The sequence below is a fragment of the Cheilinus undulatus genome, linkage group 6 (assembly GCF_018320785.1).
Source record: "Cheilinus undulatus linkage group 6, ASM1832078v1, whole genome shotgun sequence".
Lineage (NCBI taxonomy): Eukaryota > Metazoa > Chordata > Actinopteri > Labriformes > Labridae > Cheilinus > Cheilinus undulatus.
In genome coordinates this window covers 52,641,402-52,657,977 of record NC_054870.1, presented here as the reverse complement: position 1 = coordinate 52,657,977, position 16,576 = coordinate 52,641,402, and the positions used below count along the sequence as shown (strand labels likewise).

Below are 16,576 nucleotides of genomic sequence, written 5' to 3'. Positions count from 1 at the left end.
CATTTTTTAAGCATTTTGTCAGGGACATGTTTGAATAGGCCTACTTCATCAGATCTACATTTTTAAATTAGCCTTATATGATTTATGGATTATTCTCTTTATGGATTTGCTTGTTCATATGACTATTCTGTCTTTCAGTGCAGCATTTTCTGCAGGTATGGCATCTGTATTTCCGTATTTAAGGAACGAGTAGAGCTGAGAAAGTGACTACAGGATTCATCATGATTAATGCATGCAGGGAGAAGATTGAGGAAGCTTGCAATGTGCAAAAAGTGTTTCTATTAGAGACAAGGGGAACCAAATCTGAGTGGTCTATATGAAAGCTGAAAGCCAGCATGCAAAGTTGTGCAAAAATGATGTTGAATCCTCTCTGTTTGGGTCTTCAAACCCCTTAGATTAGGTTTTTTTGGAGTTTGCAGCAACTGTGGTTGACTTTCTTTTTTTTTTTAAATTGATATACAATTTGAAAAAAATTGAGTTATTTTTAGTCCGGCCCAAACTGGACCATTAAATCCATGTAAACATGTTAGTCTGACTGAGATCGTGCTTAACTGAATCTCCCAAAGTCAGACTAAGTGGTCGTTTCCACCAAGCGGTCTGGCTCAGTTCGGTGCAGAACAGCACGACCCGTACTGTCCCACTTTTTGGCACCCTTCCTTAGGGGTGCCAGTCTTACCTATTCGTACCAAAAAGGTGGAGCTACATACGGCAATAGGGGGTTGTACTGACGTCACGTCAGCACGCAGCACAGCTGCTCAGCTTCGTGCTGCAAAACACGGAAGTCTGCTTTGTGAGGAGTGGGTGAAAACAGGAGAAGAAAGGACTAACATCTGCTTAAATCTGGGATATTTGAACTCGACAGAGATCCAAACTGTTTCCTAGTCTGTGGATATTGGTATCTGGCCACAAATCAAGTTTCCTGATGTTTATCTGGATGATTTTAAGAACACAAAGCAGAGCCTGAAGGCTCACATCAGCCTGATCCATCCGCGATGGATGAGAAACTGAATTAATGCTGAAGTTTTGTGAATACGAAGCCTGAGATCAGTTGATTCTCTTCTGTAACTAGTTATTCATTTACTTCTTACTTTAGGTAACCTGTGAAAACATCGCTCTGTGGTTATTTGAACGTGTTTGTAAAACTTCAGGCTGCAGACTATTAAAAAACGAGATCAGTGCACCCAGGATTTCTGACTTAATCTAGCTTGATTTTAACACCAGCTGAACTTTTACTTTATTTTTAATGTGGTGGATTCTCACAGTACAGCTCTAAACTTTCATATTTTGTTGTATAAACTGTTCTAGACTAGATATATTCACATATTAACGCAGCGTTATGACTCAAACTGTCTCTGCACACGTATTCCATCAGCTGAGGATCTGTACTGACAGCAGTTAACATCATTAAGATGTAGTTATTTTTAATAAAGCACTTTCAGCTGAAATAAAGCTGTTTGCTGCTTATTCCCGACTGGTTTCTGTCACTCATCCTTTCTAGAACTCTGCGGCTGGACCAGCAGACTCACGCTGACTGTGACGTCACATGCATGTCTTTACAGCCCTGCCCACCAACTGAGGGCACAGCTGTCTGTGGAAACGCTTACTATTTTGGAGTTTAGCGTACCAAACCACACTAAATCACACCAGAACCCCTGAAACACGGCTTGAAAGATCCATGTGTTTTGACAAGAGATGAGTTTCTTCCTGCATGTATACGCCTCAGTCAGACCCAAACTGGACTAGGTGTTCCCAGCATGCTCTGTAGTTTCTGCACCAGGCGTTGACCCCTAATTTGAGCAGCTCACCTCGCCTTTTTTGCCCCAGCTTCACGAATTAGCAATACAGCACCAGAGTAGTCTAGAGGTTTCAGTGTTCAGTGTCCATTGGCGGCGGCTGTTTTCTGTTGCTGCACTGTTGGTTGAAAACCTTTTGAAACAGCACCTCTCTCGCCACTGTCACTTCTTCCTTACAGGCCAATCAAAATTAAGATGTGGGACTTATGAGTACTGGATAACCTTATGAAGCCGATGGAGTCCAGGTTCTGTGTCCGTCACCAAGATCTGATCTGAAACGTTTGTGCCTGATTTGAAAAACGGAACCAAGCAGCGTTGTCTGAGGAGAATGAGGCGGTAGCTACAGGCGTTATTTAGCTGTACTACAAGCTGGTAAACAATGGCTGCTGCTGCGGAAGTGATTGGCTCTGAAACAGACAGTTTCCACTGATAAACTGCAGTATTTCTGCACTTTAAAGAGGGAAACACAAAAATTAGCAATGTCTGTGATGAATAGGAGGTTATTTCTTTATGCATGGCAGATATAAAAGGTTTAAGCTTTTTTATTTTAGGAGTTTGATGAGGGGAAGTCTTTTTTACCTTTAGGAAAATTGCTTTAGAAATTAGATTTATTAATGCAGGTACAAGTTGCATTGATATCTCCTGATTTAAGAGGAGCTGAAGTTCCACAGCTGAGCTGTTGTTCCACTTAAACAGTGATTACATTTCTCATCGGGAGCACAGATACGTCTGCATGATTCTGCGTTCTCAGCTCGTCCTAAAGCAGCTCTGCCGTGTCATTAAATATTCCCAGGAGTGAACTTCCTCCTCACAGGATGTCGTTTCTGATTATCATATTCATAACTGTGTTTGCATGTTGGAGCAGCAGCCTGCCAGCTTCACAGCGCTCGGAGAGAGTGAGGTGTGATGCAAACCGACTTGACGCCCTCCCACGTTGTTGAAGCCATTTAAAGTTCGTAACCCCTGTGCAGAGAGGGTGAGGGGTTCTTCTTCGTCGGTGTGAGGAATGTTGTGTTATCCTGTGCTGGATCAGGATCCTGAACTCATCATGTCACAACTCGGTCACGTTTATCTGATTGGAGGCGTGGAGCAGCTCTGATTGTGTTGTTCCTGAGCCTTCAACACCACGATGGTCTCAAACATTCCTCTGGTTGGAGCGTCTGTGCCCCCCCCTCCCCCCAGTGGTGCCCGTGTGGATGAATGTGTCCTCTGTGTGCAGCAGCAGGGGGGGCCGGGGGCTGCAGAGGGTTGGTGTTTATACGACTCATGAATAGAAGAGAGCCAGGTACACTCCTGCCTCAGAAATGAGCTATTTTTAAAAAAACGCCTCTCTGAGTGTGTGGAGGAGAAACATGGCGGCCGTGCCAATGTTTTTGAAAGGGTTTTACTGTAGCCAGAAACACCAAACCCAGCATGTTTGTGGGTTCGTCTCATCTGCACCATCTGAATATTTCAGCCGCTGTGCTCAAATATTTACCCACAGCTTTCTTATTTTTAGTTTCAGTCTGTGCTGTTCGCAGATCACGTCTTAGATTTCTGCATCCATGTTTGCATCGTCCTTTAGTCTGATCACTCTAAAATGATGCATGTTCTGTCATCTTTCTTTTGTCCTCTTTTTTCCAGTTTTATATTTTTTCTTGCCCACATGTACACACGTGGACTTGAACAGATATTTTTGCTCCATATCAGCGTTTCATATTTTACATTACAAGCCCATTTATGTGGCAGATAGGTCGTTTGTAAGTCAGTTGGATGTTAACAAATTTTAATGGCATTAAATCTGTGGCATGTGATGTTAAAGTGATGAATTCACTTATTTTTTTTTTTAATGGAAGAACTTTTTATTGACTAACATTTGGGATGCACTGTCAGTTTTTTTTGCAGATATCAAATATGCTGATATTAAGCTGATATCAGCATTGATATATATTAGTGCTGTTAATTGATTTGAAAAATTGATCAAGTTAATCACATCGCTGTGCTGTGATTAATTGTGATTAATCACATCATTTCTTTAGTTTTAGTAATTTTGAGATTTTTACAAGTACTTGTTATTAACACAGTGTTTATTTTCATTACTTTAGCTTAATGTACAGCACTTTAAAAGCGCTTTTCACAGAAAATATAAATATTAAAAAGTGCTTTTATTTTGATCATTTTTATTATTAAAATTTTTGTGTGTTCATGAGTTTAGAAAAGCACCTTCAAATTAGTTTTAATTGACACTCCTGTAAATAATGAAGGTGATCAGTAGGTTTTACTGTGAGAATTAATATTACATTTCAGCCTTTTTTAAATTCTTAAACATGTAATAAATAACACATTTTTAAAAAAGTAATTATAATAATTATTATTATAATTATCTATAAATAAACATTTAAAATACTACCACTTGTATTTTTGTTTGAGATAAATTGAGAAGTATGGTGTTTAAATGAAGAAATATTAAACAAACTAGAGTTTCTAAACTTATTTGTGGTTTGTAAATCAGAGTGTCTTCATTCACTGATCAATAATATTTATAAACTGCAGTAGAGCCCAGCAGACAAACACATCAGGTAGAAAGTAACTTGTGCTGTAAAGTGAATGATCAGGTGTGCTGTTACCTCGAGGTAGCTGAATCTGCTGACTGATGTCCAGTGGTCTCTGGTCAGTGTAATAAATGTAGCTCAGGCCAGCTGCTCCGCTTTAGTTGCCTTTTAAGCTGTCATACAGTTCAGGGATTCTTGTGACAGTAGTTCTCGTAGGTGTTCTGAAGGACGGGTCATCGAGGCGACCCAGATGATGTCTTGAAGCCCCTTGTTGTCAACGATGTCCATGGTCTGCAGTCTCTGGCGACCCATTAGCGATAGCATAAGCTAGCTTAGATGTTGTTGTTTTGGTGACAAATCTGGGTCTGCTGGACTGCGCTGGTGTAGCTTGGCGTTATGGTTTGATCGTGTGGTGTTGTTAGCGTTGTTGCTAACCTTAGCAACATTAGCTATCATGGCTTGATCCTGTGGTGTTGTTAGCATCTTTGCTAACATTAGCAACATTAGCTTTCATGGCTTGATACCATGTTGTTGTTAGCATCTTTGCTAACATTAGCAACATTAGCTATCATGGCTTGATCCTGTGTTATTGTTAGCATCTTTGCTAACATTAGCTATCATGGCTTGATCCTGTGCTGTTGTTAGCATCTTTGCTAACATTAGCAACATTAGCTTTCATGGCTTGATACCATGTTGTTGTTAGCATCTTTGCTAACATTAGCAACATTAGCTATCATGGCTTGATCCTGTGTTTTTGTTAGCATCTTTGCTAACATTAGCTATCATGGCTTGACCCTGTGGTGTTGGTAACACCTTTGCTAACATTAGCAACATTAGCTTTCATGGCTTGATCCTGTGGTGTTGTTATCACCTTTGCTAACATTAGCAACATTAGCTGTCATGGCTTGATACAGTGTTGTTGTTAGCATCTTTGCTAACATTAGCTATCATGGCTTGATCCTGTGGTGTTGTTAGCATCTTTGCTAACATTAGCAACATTAGCTGTCATGGCTTGATACAGTGTTGTTGTTAGCATCTTTGCTAACATTAGCTATCATGGCTTGATCCTGTGGTGTTGTTAGTATATTTGCTAACATTAGCAACATTAGCTATCATGGCTTGATATGGTGTTGTTGTTAGAATCTTTGCTAACATTAGCTATCATGGCTTGATATGGTGTTGTTGTTAGCATCTTTGCTAACATTAGCTATCATGGCTTGATCCTGTGGTGATGTTAGCATCTTTGCTAAAATTAGCAACATTAGCTGTCATGGCTTGATACAGTGTTGTTGTTAGCATCTTTGCTAACATTAGCTATCATGGCTTGATCCTGTGGTGTTGTTAGTATATTTGCTAACATTAGCAACATTAGCTATCATGGCTTGATCCTGTGTTGTTGTTAGCGTCATTGCTAACATTAGCTATCATGGCTTGATCCTGTGGTGTTGTTAGCATCTTTGCTAATGTTAGCAACATTAGCTATCATGGCTTGATACCGTGTTGTTGTTAGAATCTTTGCTAACATTAGCTATCATGGCTTGATACCGTGTTGTTGTTAGAATCTTTGCTAACATTAGCTATCATGGCTTGATCCTGTGGTGTTGTTAGCATCTTTGCTAACATTAGCAACATTAGCTATCATGGCTTGATACCGTGTTGTTGTTAGAATCTTTGCTAACATTAGCTATCATGGCTTGATCCTGTTGTGTTGTTAGCATCTTTGCTAACATTAGCTATCATGGCTTGATCCTGTGGTGTTGTTAGCATCTTTGCTAACATTAGCAACATTAGCTATCATGGCTTGATACCGTGTTGTTGTTAGAATCTTTGCTAACATTAGCTATCATGGCTTGATCCTGTTGTGTTGTTAGCATCTTTGCTAACATTAGCTATCATGGCTTGATCCTGTTGTGTTGTTAGCATCTTTGCTAACATTAGCTATCATGGCTTGATCCTGTTGTGTTGTTAGCATCTTTGCTAACATTAGCTATCATGGCTTGATCCTGTGGTGTTGTTAGCATCTTTGCTAACATTAGCAACATTAGCTATCATGGCTTGATCCTGTGTTGTTGTTAGCGTCATTGCTAACATTAGTAAAGATGTGTTTTGCCCGGTGGTGGTACCTCAGACTCGTTGTGCTTCGGTGTACAGACAGCTCATCACTCCAGTATGTACACACAACTGTTGTTTTGTCCAGACGTCCATCAGGCAGCTTCTCCTCAATCATCACTGCTGGCTGCATTTGACCTGCCTTTAACCTTTTCACCACAGGGACTTAAAGAAATGCGCAGGAGGACTACGGGAGGAAGTTGTGGTCAAACTTAGTCATATGATTAAATTGCTTTATTATTCTTTTAACGCATTAAGCTTTCCACATTAATGATGGGCGTTAACGCGTTTATATTAACAGGCCTAGTTTAAACACAGTGCTTTAAAGTCCATGCGGTTGTATGCTGAACCAAGAAGTTTATTTTCCAGGTGTAATCTGCTAATACTGACATGCATCCTCGCTCTAAATGACCCCAGAATTAACGGCATGTAAGCATTTTTACACACCAAGGAGAATTCTCTCCAGCTCTTTATATCCTCCAATAATCTGAGGAAGTCTAATTGCACTAAATCTACATCCCCAAATAGCCGTTCTTACTTCAGTTTTAATGTCTGGAGACATGATTCTATTTGTATCAGAGCAGCTCTGAGGCCTAATGCAGCTCTGAGAGAGGATGAGAGCCACAAATGGACTTCATGTTCATCATGTTAATGCAGCTCTCCTCCTTCCTGTTTCTCTATCTTCCTACTTGGCGGGTGTTTATTATTCCTCTTTCCCCCACCGAGGCTCTCTCCATTCCGCGAAACTATCAGGATTGTTTATTTGTGAGGAGCTGAGGTGGTTGGAGATGTTTGAAGTCCTCTTTGATCTTCATGCTGCAGAACTCTGTCCCAGCTTTTCTGCATGCACGATTCAGCTGCATGTGCAGAAAATCATATTTACCTGCTAATGATCCAAGTAGAGCCAGCGCTCGCTTTTCTCAGCGTGGAGCATGACCGTGAGAGGCAACAGAGCAGAAACATGATGAAGGGCACCATCCTCCTCAGTCAGAGCTGCAGGACGAGCCGGCTAAGACCAGGGGAGGATTTCTGCTGGTCTCTCCTTGTCTCTGGTTCCTGGTCATTTATCAGAGCCTGTTTATTCAGGGTTAGGTTAAACCTTTTGAACCGTCTCCTACTCACAGATGGTACCTTCACTCTGCACTCGCTCCGTTATCGAGGCTCTGCTCCCGGGGGAGGATCGGCTTTCACCCTCGGAGGTGAAGATCATGGAGACCCAGTATCTCCCATTAAGGGCGCTCATCACTTCACGCCTGATGTGCTAGTCTCTTTGGTTCTTTGTCCTCCACACATGATCTAGACCTGCCACCTTTGTTTGCTCTTTATGGAGTTTGTGTGCAGGTTAGGAGGGAGGATGCATATCCTGCTTCATGCTTTCTTCTTTATATGGTAACTTTTTCTTCCAGAAGAGAAAACAAAATAACAAAAAAAGCAAATTTTAGGCTAAAAAAGCAGTGAACTAACAGATGAATAACACAACTTGTCCATTATTCATGCAGCCTTGAGTTTTGACCAAGCAAACATGTCAAATATGGCAGACAAAGCTGCATAAATTGGGATTAAAAGATGAACTTTGAATCTTTTGAAGTTTGCAATCAACGGCATCCAAAAGCAATGCTCCCGCTGGATGAAAGATTCTCTTTGGCTGCTAAATCAACCTTCAGTTTGCCTGTTTGGAGTTTATCTCCTGATATGTGCAAGATTACAGTCTCCTTATCCACACTAGGGCTGTAAAACACCCACAATCCCCATGACCCCGCTCTTTGTAGCCCTGCAGGCTCCTAATCATCCATCACAAATAAACAAAGCATGGTGAGGACAGAGCCATTGCTTTAAATGGTCACTGAACCTAATGACCTGTGGATTGTTCTGATTTTTCAGTGGTAAAGGGAATGAGCTTTGGCTCATGTGTTTCTGGGTTTCCTGGCTCTGCTGTAGGACTATGTGGTTGTGATCAAGGTTTGGGTTTTGTTGCTTCCATTCAAAGTTGATCCGTTGCTCCCTTAAGTTGGATGTGAAGATGCACGTCTGATTTTTCTGATGCCAGTGAGAGATTTGACTAGATGCATCGTTGTCTGCAGCCATCTATCAAAACACAGTATTTCTGTCTGCTACCCAGCGGACCAATCACAGGGCTTACAGTCGGACATATTTTGCGGCGCGGTTATATTTCTTTAGAAGATGCATGTTGGCTGCCAGTGCAGGCCTCTGCTTTGATTTGCAGACGTTGCAGCTGCGTCATTTAGCTGCAAAGGTCTAAATTAGGGTGAAGTCTTTGGTTTGGTCTGTCAAGCTCATGTAAACATGGTTCATCTATTCTTTTATTCATAATAATAATAATCTTATATATTTATATTTTAGTATATTGATGTTTTTCAGAGCAGAAGAGTGGCTAATCTGCAGAACCAGGAGAATTCCCAGTGAGCCGGGCTACTTTAAGGTCCGGTGTATAGTGACAGTAGAGCAGTGACACTCGACCTGTGGCTCCTGGTGTGATGATTTAAGGCTGTTTTGGAAAAGGGAAACTTTAACCTCAGAAGTTAATCACATTATTCAGTTTGTTTCCCAGAGTTACACAGAAGGCTTTAATCGTCAAACATAATTGTCCCATTTTTGCCACATTTATCTCATTTTTGCCCTTTTTCACCCAATTAAGCTAACTTTGCCATTAAAAACCACTTTTCCCTACATTTTTGCCCATTTTTGCCACTTCTTTTTGCCCCTTTTTTCCCATTTTTGCCCCTTTTCACCATTTTTTCACAACTTTTCTCTAATTTAAGCTACTACTTGCCATTAAATACCACTTGTGTCCTCATTTTTTGCACATTTTAGTCACCTTTCTCTAAGTTTTTTGCCACGTTTTTACCACTTTTGGCAACTTTTGCCCCCTTTAACTTACTTTTATCGCTACTTCAAGCTGTTTTTGTCACTTTTGTGAAAGTACTTTTCAACTACAGTCATGGACGAAAGTATTGGCACCCCTGGAATTTTTCCAGAAAATACACCATTTCTTTTTTTTTTTCTTTTTTTTTTTTTTTGGGCCTTTTTTAGATAGAGGACGACAGTGGATAGACTCAGAAATAGGGAAGAGAGCGGGGAGAGACATGCGGGAAATGGTGCCACAGGCCAGACTTGAACCCGGGCCGCCCATGCACATGGTGCACGCCCCAACCACTCGACTACCAGCGCGCCCCAAAATATACCATTTCTCCCAGAAATTGTTGCAATTACAAATGTTTTTGGTATACACGTGTTTATTTCCTTTATGTGCGTTGGAGCAACACAAAAACTCTGAAGGAAAAAAAAGACAAAATTGACACAATTTTACACAAAAGTGAAAAGATGTCTCTTTGGTTGAGCAGGGTTGAGTAACGCTGCAGTAGATAGATCCCACTGACTACAGTGACAAGCGCTCAGTGTTTGAGTAGCGTTCCCCTCAACACAAGATTCTCTCTCCCTAGTCTCTCTTTCTCTCTCTGGCTGCATCCCCAGACTAGGGTTGGGCTGGTCATCGGCACGGCTGAATATTTAAGTTGATACTTGGCATAAAGTCAATTATCTGTCTGCATTTTATTTACTGATAATCAGCCAAACTCAATCAATTCAAAAATGCTTCTTCAGCTCCACTGCAGGTTTGTCTTCTATTGTTTTGTTTTCACTCTCACCAGCCAATCAGCACTGAGGCCTGGGGGACACTGACACAGAGAATATGTGGCAACTTTCCTGTTTCCTGTTGTTACAGTGTTGCTTTGTGCTGTTTCTGATGTTGACAGAGCTAGTGCTAATTTTTTATTTTCCTTATTTTCTTAGCATGTAGTTTTACTTTTGCCAGGTTAAGTAGATTTTGTTTGTCATAACGAATACATATAGGTTCCAAATATAACTTATCGTTCACACACACTACCAATATTCTGTATCTATCTCTGAAAAGCTGGTATCAGTAGACCCTCACTAACGACAGTCATGTTCTCCGTCAAAGCGCTTGGTCTGGGAGGTCCGTCTGTGCCAGTCAGACTGGAAACAACCTTTTTTGGTGATGCATTTAAAATTTTTCTTTAAAAACAGTTAATCCCCCCACCAAAGTACAAGGTACTTTTGAAGACTTTTGGCCGTGTAGAAGACTGTGAAGTGAGGCCAGAGGAGTCAGGATCCATAATGTGTTTAAAAGAAGGCGAATGCAAGTGACAGCAAGTTGGATCGCAGCTTTCACCTGACTGAAGTCGTGTTCTCACCCTGCTCAGCTGCACTGATGCTTGAGAGTTGTAAACTTACGACTCTTTTATGAAGTCTGGTTTAACCCCTGCAGGTCAAATCAGCTGTTTCTGCTGCCGCGGTGATAACCTCTGGCTTCATTTTCACTGGTGCAGATAACCACTGAGAGTTTCAGCCGTTTGACACGGGGCTGATGTGACTGACTGTAGTAAACTTTACGATAACTTTCCTCCCTGTAGGGCAGGTGTGGGGCCCCGCTGAGGGGAGAGCTCTCCTCCTCGCTGAAACTAAATCCTGGTTTTGTTCCCACGTCGGTGCCAGAGCGTGAGCAGCGCTGCATTCAAATGCATCTGATGGAAACGTGCAGGAATGCCTCATTTGGCCCGAGCCCGTGTGAAGGGGAGGGGGAGGAGAAAGGAGTCTGGCATGCCGTTGCATAATCCCAGCAGCCGTTAACCCTTTGTGTCCTGGGCTGAATGAACTCATCGAGCGTCGGGCCACAGGCGGAGTGACACCGGGCAGCTCTCAATCAGCCTCAGCCCCGCCCCCCCACGCCGGCTGATTTAAACAGACTGAAAGGAGCTGGTGTTTAATGTTTGAAGCCTTCAGCTGTTTGTGAAAGAGGTCAGTGGTCTACAAGTGACCTCCAGACCGCCGGCTTATTGTTAGGAGAGGATATATGTTTACCTTCTGGAGTTTACATGTCCCTGTGTCTGTGCTGGCTCACCACAGCTCCAGTTTACTCTCTCTGCTGTGTTTGGATCAACTTCCCATTATGCTGGCTTTGTTGCGGGGACGCTTTGGTCTCTGCTGCATATGAACTCTGCAGAGCTGGGACATACTATCACACATACTCTGACACTTTAAGCGTTCCTTTACCAGCTCTTTGTGCAGTTTGTGGGAGCTGCAGAGCGTCCAGGTTCCTTTAAATCCGCTCTCACACATCTTGGATGTTAACCAAAGGCCATGGCTCTGAGCTTTAGAGGAGAGCAGCTCTGTCTTCTTAGGTTTTCATACAAAAGCTGCCCTCTACTTTTCCACAAAACACGAGTCAATCAGAAGAGTCTGTCGGGCCAAGTTCTCAGTCATCGGGTAGTGGCAGAAAAACTCATTTCTATCTGAGAGCTGCCTCTAGTTTTTGTTTACGTGTTTGTTAGATCCAGCTAGAGCAGCGTTACTCAAACCTGCTCAACTAAAGAGCTAAAATGTTGAAAAATACAAATGCAAAATGGGCTAAAAGCAGCTAACACTGAGAGAAAAGTGGCACGAATGGTAGGAAAGTAACAGAATAATGAGTTAAAGGTGGCAGAAATGGTCAAAAAGTGGCAAAAACGTAGAAAAAAAAGAGAGAAAAGTGAATAAAATGGGATCAGAATCAGAAAAAAGGTGGAATAATTGGGCAAGAAGGGGCAAAACCATGCATTAAGTAGGATAAAGTGTCATGAATGTGTGAAAAGTGACAAAAATGGGCTAAAAGCAGTTAACATTAGGAGAACAGTGGCACAAAAAGGCAGAAAGTGGCAAAAATGGGTGAGAAGTGGCAAAAAATGAGTTACAGGTGGCTGAAATTGTCAAATAGCAGCAAACACTGGGAGAAAAGTGGCACAAATAGTAGGGAAGTGACCAAATAATGAGTTACAGGTGGCAAAAACAGTCAAAAAGTGGCAAAAACGTGGAAAAAAGAGTGAAAGTGACTAAAATGGGCGAAAATCAGAAAAGGGTGAAAAAAATGGGCAAAAAGGGGCAAAAAAATGCAAAAAGTAGGATAAAAGTGTCATGAATGGGTGAAAAGTGACAAAAATGGGCTAAAATCAGCAAACACTGGGAGAAAAGTGGCACAAAAAGAGAGAAAAGTGAATAAAATGGGTAAGAAGTGGCAAAAAATGAGTTACAGGTGGCTGAAATTGTCAAAGTGGCAATTAAAACAAGTTAACGATGGCAAAAATGGTCAAACAGCAGCAAACACTGGGAGAAAAGTGGCACAAATAGTAGGGAAGTGACCAAAGAATGAGTTACAGGTGGCAAAAATGGTCAAAAAGTGGCTAAAATGAGTGAAAAGTGACTAAAGTTGGCACAAATTAGCAAAAAGGTGGGGAAAATTGGCAAAAGGGGCATTTAATTGAAAAAAATCAGGATAAAAGTATCAAAAATGGGCTAAAATGGACAAAAAGGAAATTGCGAATAAGGGCAATGAAAATATACAGAAAGAAATAAAGGTTGACAATTAAATTTGATGATTAAAGCTTCCTGTGTAAGTGTGGGAAACAAACTGATTAGTGTGACTTACAATGGATAATTTCTGAGGTCGTAGTTTCCCTTTTTTAAGGTTTTCTGAGGGAAATATATTTCAGATTAGGACATAGAAGAGCCACCAATCATCACAAATGAGCCACATGTGGCTCTAGAGCCACACGTTGAGTATCACTGAGCTAGAGTGTCTTTGTTAAAAGAAGAGAGGATAAACACAGCCCTGTCCCAACATTTTTAAGATGTGTTGCTACCATCAAGTTCAACAAGAGCTCATATTTTCATGAAATAGTAAAATGTCTGCGTTGTTAATGGTTAACTGTGAATAAAATCTGGGTTTATGAGATTTGAAAATTATTGTTTTAAATTTTACACAGTGACACAATTTTTGTGGAATTGGGGTTTTAGTTTTCATTGGAGAATAAGCTGAATAAAAATGTGTCACATTTTCATTGTGTACTATGATGTTAACCGTAAAAGTGAAAACTCACACAGGCTTAGATCCATCGCCTTGAAGGATGCTGTGGACTAGAGTTCTGGCTCTGCAGGGGTTAAAGATCCACTCTGGAGGATGATGCTGTGGATCAGAGTTCTGGCTCTGCAGGGGTTAAAGATCCACTCTGGAGGATGATGCTGTGGACTAGAGTTCTGGCTCTGCAGGGGTTAAAGATCCACTCTGTGGATGTCTGAGGCTTTATCTTCACAGTTCAAACCTCCTCTCAGCTGCTCCTTTGCTTTGCGGTGGTTCAGAGTTTGAGTTTAAACAAAGCATGTGATTGGTTGATGTGGTGTGGACTTTCCAGAGTCTGGCAGCCTTACGTTCTAGAGTGGTCAGATCTGTGTTTCCCATCATGGTCCGGTCTGAAGTGGGTCTGAATGATAAAAGCTGTTCTCGTGTCTCAGTCGGGCCAGTGCTTAGGTTGACATCTTTAACATCCACTTTGTGGTTTAAACTCAAAACTCTTTCTCCTTGTTTACCACGTTTCTGTCATCCGTTTATTCCTTTCCTTCTTGTAAATTATTGTTGTAGTGAGATCACAGCTTTGGTTTTCATCTCTCTGTGGCCTCTTTTTCATTCTGTGCCACGTAAGCTTCAGTGTGAACACATCACAAGAGTCCAGACCTCCTCCACCCCAGCCTCCTCCTTTATAGCTGAAAGCTTGCTGCACCCTCATATTCAGATTCTGCTACTATGTATTCATTGCTTCTGAATATTTTTATTGTTTTCAATGCACACTGTCATAAATTCATCCATCCATACAGGGTTTCTAGCTACGCACTCCCTGCAAAGTCAGAACATGCTGCTTGACTAAGTGTAGGTTGTAATATACAATTGCAAGAAAAAGTATGTGAACCCTTTGGGATTTCTTGGATTTCTGCATAAATTGCTCAGAAAATGTGTTCTGATCTTCATCTAAGTCACAACAATAGACAAACACAGTCTGCTTAAACTAATACCACACAAAAATGATATGTTTTCATGTTTTTATTGAACAAAACATGTAAACATTCACAGTGCAGGGTGGAAAAAGTATGTGAACCCCTAGGCTAATGACTGGTTGACCCTCCTTTGGCAGCAATAACCTCAACCAAACGTTTCCTGTAGATGCAGATCAGGTCAGGAGGAATTTTGGACCATTCCTCTTTACAAAACTGTTTCAGTTCATCAATATTCTTGGGATGTCTGGTGTGCATCGCTCTCTTGAGGTCATGCCACAGCATCTCAATCAGGTTGGGGTCAGGACTCTGACTGGGCCACTCCAGAAGGCGTATTTTCTTTTCTGTTTTCCTGCAAAATGTCTTGATAAATTTGGGAATTCATTTTTCCGTCAATGACAGCAATCCATCCAGGCCCTGAGGCAGCAAAGCAGCCCCAAACCATGATGGCCCCTCCACCATATTTCACAGTTGGGATGAGGTTTTGATGTTGGTGTGCTGTGCCTTTTTTTCTCCACACATAGCGTTGTGTGTTCCTTCCAAACAACTCAATTTTGGTGTCATCTATCCACAGAATATTTTGCCAGTAGTGCTGTGGAACATCCAGGTGCTCTTTTGCAAACTTCAAACATGCAGCAATGGTTTTTTGGACAGCAGTGGCTTCCTCCGTGGTGTCCTCCCATGAACTCCATTCTTGTTTAATGTTTTACTTATTGTAGATTTGTCAACACAAATGTTAGCATGTGCCAGAGATTTCTGTAAGTCTTTAGCTGAGACTCTAGGATTCTTCTTCACCTCATTGAGCATTCTGCGCTGTGCTCTTGCGGTCATCTTTACAGGACGACCATACCTAGGGAGAGTAGCAACGGTGCTGAACTTTCTCCATTTGTAGACAGTCTGTCTTACCGTGGACACATGAACATCAAGGCTTTTAGAGATACTTTTGTAACCCTTTCCAGCTTCATGCAAGTCAACAATTCTTGATCGTAGGTCTTCTGAGAGCTCTTCTGTCCCAGGCATGGTTCACATCAGGCAATGCTTCTTGAGAACAGCAAACTCATGACTGGTGTGTGTTTTTTATAGGGCAGGGCAGCTTTAACCAACACATCCAATCTCATCACATTGATTGGACTCAAGGTTGGCTGACTCCTGGCTCCAATCAGCTCTTGGAGAAGTCATTAGCCTAGGGGTTCACATTCTTTTTCCACCCTACACTGTGAATGTTTACATGTTTTGTTCAATAAAAACATGAAAACATATATTTTTGTGTGGTATTAGTTTAAGCAGACTGTGTTTGTCTATTGTTGTGACTTAGATGAAGATCAGAACACATTTTCTGAGCAATTTATGCAGAAATCCAAGAAATCCCAAAGGGTTCACATACTTTTTCTTGCAATTGTAGATGATTTATAGCTTGAATTTGTTGAAAAATACACAAGATGAGGTACGTAGTAGTAATCTCATATCAAATTGCAATACTGGGGAAAAGAATCGCAATTAGATTATTTTTGCAAGCTTTCAGCCTCAATTCATGGTGTCTGTCCTCTTTTCACTCCTGTCTTTATTTATTTAAAAACTTCAAACTCTGATCTGATAATAAAGGAATCGTGCAGAAATGGAGTGCTGTGTAGACACTTTATTCTTTCTGCTCTAAGGACTTTTTGATTTATTTTCTTTCCTGTGTTTTCTTCTCTGCGGACACTAACGTGGGTATAAACCCCAAACATTCCTCTGCTTATCTCTGCGTACCAGTACGTTCTAGATTATGGTGTGAAAATGTTAAAAAGAGGATTTATTCTGGATTGATCTGTGCCTGTGCCTCTGTTATTATCCTCTTCTCTGTTTGTCCAGAAACTTCCAGTAACAGTGAAACCAGTCGATAAACGGATTAATCGATCGTCTCAGTAATCTCCTAAACCTGCTCTGACCGGAGCTGTGTTTAATGATTCCTCTCTGGCGGCGTTATGACTACGACGGCGTTATTGTTCAGCGTTAGTCGACGGTAATTACACGAGCAGAGAGCTCATTATGGCGCCGTTCTTCTCTGACGGCTTTAATCGCGTTAAACATCCTCTGCTTCATCTCTGCTGCTCTACTACACTCTGGTTCACCTCCTCTTCACTCCTTCGCTCCACTTTCTCAAACTGTGCCAAACCCCGAATCCCTTTAAACCCCCTCCTCCTCTCACTGAACCCCCTCCTCCATCGTCTTTTTAACCCCCTCCTCTCCTTGTTAAACCCCCTCCTC

General features: G+C 41.5%; 1 protein-coding gene across 1 annotated transcript in view; it reads left to right on the top strand.

Annotated features, from left to right (window-relative positions):
- ptk7b (protein tyrosine kinase 7b) overlaps positions 1 to 16,576 on the top strand; it is a 168,809-nt gene that overhangs the window by 1,234 nt on the left and 150,999 nt on the right. The window lies entirely within an intron of this gene.